The sequence below is a fragment of the Vanessa tameamea genome, chromosome 10 (assembly GCF_037043105.1).
Source record: "Vanessa tameamea isolate UH-Manoa-2023 chromosome 10, ilVanTame1 primary haplotype, whole genome shotgun sequence".
Lineage (NCBI taxonomy): Eukaryota > Metazoa > Arthropoda > Insecta > Lepidoptera > Nymphalidae > Vanessa > Vanessa tameamea.
In genome coordinates this window covers 2,256,057-2,260,549 of record NC_087318.1, presented here as the reverse complement: position 1 = coordinate 2,260,549, position 4,493 = coordinate 2,256,057, and positions in this window count along the sequence as shown.

The window sequence follows — 4,493 nt, the reverse complement described above, 5'->3', positions numbered from 1 at the left end:
GTTAATATATAAACAGTATTAATAACTCAATACAGTTTAGTTTTAGAGAACTTGGTTAAAAATCATATATGTTTCAACTCTGTTACGAGCGAAACCGTCGATTGTTAATAGTGGGGTCGCGTTTCTAACAAAATAGTTGTCTATTAGTGTGTTGGTAATTTTTGTTCCTCAAACCATCAGCAACGATTACATACAGTAATACATTTATTGACAATTTGATTTGTCACTAATGCGCGTGGACAACACGGATGTTTCCATTTTGTTTCTTATGACGCAGCTTTATAAGTTACACATTTAAAAGTAGTTGCTTTCATGATTTTCTTTCATTAACTTTGTGAATTATGAAGTTGGACCTTTGTTGTACTATTAATTATAAAACATAATAAAAATTTTGTTCAGTGATAGAGATTCTCTTGTATGTTATTTACTTTTTAATAAACTTTATTACATTTGTTTGATAATTTAAGGACTTAATATGTCGTTTTTTTTTTGTAAAACTGACTAAAATAGTTGGTGATTTTTGTTAATTATACGATATTGTAATTATTTAACTTTCAGTAATGACAGACACTTACCAATTTTCCTATAGTCTAGACGCAGCTTTACAATAAATAATAATGTTACTAAAATAATAACACTGACCGTAGATAATATGTTAATTGTGTAATTTGTTTAATTGATTCTGTGTTGATATTTTAAGTATTTGATGTCTGTGATAATGTTTTAATTTTAATGTATGTTTGACGTTTCTCATAGTTTGGTAAATACCGTAAGTAGGATAATTGTGTAAAGCCAAATATATTGTATTTATGCGGTTGATAAAACTGCTCTGTGTGTTAGCAAAACTTTAACAAAGAGTATTTATTGAGCTGCATAATAAACTTGTGATATTGCATTAAAATATTTTTTTATTCCTATTTCCGATTTTCTTCAAATCGTACCCATTCTGTTTTACCGGGTTCTGTGACTTTAAGGGACTTATTTTTACTTAGTCAGAACCTCCCACTCAAATATTCGACAGTGTAACATAAATATTTAGTATTTGTGTGTTCCGGTTTGAAGGGTGAGTGAGGCAGTGTAACTACAGGTACGAGTGAAATAACATCTTAGTTTCCAAAAATGATAGCGCATTGGCGATGCAAGGAATGGTCAATAATTCTTAGTGTCATTGTCTATAGACGGTGGTGAGCGTTAGCCACCACGTAGCCTATTTGTCCGTCCGCCTAGCTGTATCATAAAAAAAAAAATGATGACATGTCTAAAGTTGGTCTTCGTTACGATTCATCTTGTAAGATTAAAAAAAAAATGACAATTCATATTGTGTGAAAGTTTTGAGTATTTTGTTGTTTATTTCGATGCTTTTTTTTTAAATATTAACAATCACTCATAAATTAACTAACATGTCACAACGTTAATGTGTTTACGAAATTACACGAATGAAGCCTCCTTTTGATTAAGTAATGCAATACATATCTCAATTACATCCTTCGATTGATGTTCTTTCATTTCATTCCATTCAAATGTATATATATTTTTTACTGAATAGAGCTATATACCCACGAGGTCACTGACAGCGACACAGACTCATGAAAGAGATTGCGGGGTAGCATGAGCAAAATATAAATTAAAATGTAATTCAATCGATTTATACTTCGTTTTTTTGGTTCCATTTAAGATTAAATTATTAATAGAAACCTTGGAATGTATGATATGTTTAGCTATCTGCCCCAACGGCAAAGTTAGCATTGTGACCTCACATTCAGAAATGACCGGCGCCTCGTACCATCGCTACAAACCGAAAATTTGGTACTCCTCAAAATAGAGAAGACGTTAGACTAACGGTGGGACATTAACAGCCCGTTACTTTACTTCTATATATGTGTACTATTATCACTATTGAGCTCATAGACTTTTATTTTTTTCAATAGGATAGCAAAGTCAAAGTTAAATTTTGCAGCTGATAATAATACCATATTTGTATTGCAGAAGAGGGCTATTCGTGCTATCTATAACCGGGGCCTAAACGATTCGTAAGAAATTAAAATAATGACTGTCGCTTCGCACCCAGAAAACGTTCAAAAATATTCAATTGTAAAATTTAAAAGAACCGTTAAAGGGCGTTTGTGTGTGGACATTACAACACTAGTGACTTCTTAGTTGATTGCACACTCCGGGAATGAGATGATCGCTTCCAAGCTGTTTCAAATAACGAAAATATATTTATTATTATGTACATGAAACAATAATTGTAAAAAAAGACATTTAAATAAAAAATTGAATAAATCTCGCTGTGTTTCTTTCGCCGGTTCTTCTCAGTTCGGGCCTCAGAGTTTTGACTTTGACTTTTGAGAGATGAGGATTATAATACTTTTTTTTAACTATTATATAATTATATAAAAAAACAATTAAATATAACATAAAATTAGAAATGAGCACAAATAATATTCTAGATTTTTAGATTGAACTGAGGGTGGCATCATGACATATGTCTAAATCTTTTACTTGATTACTATTATGGTATAATAACAATAATAACCTCGATATGATGAAACTTTTTCCTGATTGCGTTCTATATAATCTGGTATAAAAGAAATGTCTCGTATTACCGGAATTAACGTGAGGCACGTTTAAGTAGAATCTTGATAATAGTTCCGGACGGTCAATATCAATGTTAAATAAAAACTTCAGTACAATTATTTTTCACCTGTTCTCCAGAATTTGTATATTAAAAAAATTGCATCTTTCATTACAAGACTTCAAGTTTATCCCAACTCTATATAATAGATGACGAAGAAACTTTTTTTTTTTTTGTAGATTCTATAAATGTGCAATTTTTTAAATTTAAACTAAAACGTTCTTGTAATAATATATGTAGTGATAATTATAATATATTATAATGAGATGACAAAGTGGAACACGTGCATCTCAATCGATGGTTACGCGTTTCAATTATAATATTATTATAAATATAAATATAAATAATATTATTATAATTATCACTACATAGTCTAATGTCATAGACCCGTTTTTTTCTCGGTTTCCGTCTCTTCGGCTGGATTGGAACGCTTAACCATCGATTGAGATGCACGTGTTCCACTTTGTCATCTCAGGCATTTTATAATATGGATATTATATTTTTCTGATGCAAATGACAAAACGTAAATCTTTGATACACCATTATTTACACGTCTCAAACTGAGTAATAACCATAATAAAAAGAAACAAAATATCATTAATATTTAGTTAAACTCAACTTAATATTACTGCTTTAACGAACTTTTACAAGCTCTTGAATTTTAACGTAAAGCAAATACCGATTCTGAAGGCAGAATCCACAAAGAAGAAAGTAAGACGATCAGTACTTTTTATTTTATTCTAATTTTAAATACTTATACTAAGTCTTATTAGGCCTAGCTCTTCTGAATTTTCCGATTGTATAGATATTACTAATACTATTACTTTTTAATATTGCAATAACTAATAATTTAATTGTTAATTAAAATATAACGCAGGACGATAACCGTTGAACGACATGGGCATACGCGATTATCTTTGAAAAAAGTTTTTATAAATCCATATGTTCAAAATAACAATTATATCCTTTTCTTATATACCGTATCAAAAATTAACTCTCTCTAAATTTAATTTTACTATCTATATATATTTTTGACGAAATAATATGCGTTATCAATTATTTTTTTATTGAGGCATCAAGCTCACTCGATCTACGTAAAATTGGGTGACTGTATTAAATAATCGAATATTGCTCTAGAGAAAATGAACCATGAATAATTTTGGGGTAGGAAACTCGTTATAAGTACGCCTTTATCGCGATCGATATAAATGTACTTTTTTTATGTCATAGGTGGCTACCACTGCCGATGGACATCTGCAATACCGGGGAGCTTGTAGGTGCGTTGCCGGCCTTAACACACATGTACACATAAAATTGTCACGTATTAAGAATAGAATGGCAATAATAATAAATAAATAAATATTGGACAACATCACATACATTACTCTGATCCCAATGTAAGTAGCTAAAGCACTTGTGTTATGGAAAATCAGAAGTATCCACGGTACCACATACACCCAGACCCAAGATAATATAGAAAATTAATGAACTTTTTCTACATCGATTCGGCCGGGAATCGAACCCGGGACCTCGGATTGGCGTACACATGAAAACCGGTGTACACCCTACTCAACTACGGAGGTCATCAAATTGGATTTAAAGCGTGTCATGAAATATAAAATTTATTGTAAAAATGTATTCTAGATACGGCTCATTATAAGCAGTGTGTTGTCGTGTGTTAGGACGTTAATGAGCGAAAAGATTGCATCACACGACCCAACTGTGGAAGAGCACGGAGTAAGCTCACGATCCGATTTAGTTTGTATTTGAAATAAACTAGGGCTGCTAGTAACATCTCTCTCTGTGTTGTCATATTCAATTTTTTAAACAATTTAACGTAATGGTTAAGGAAATAAAA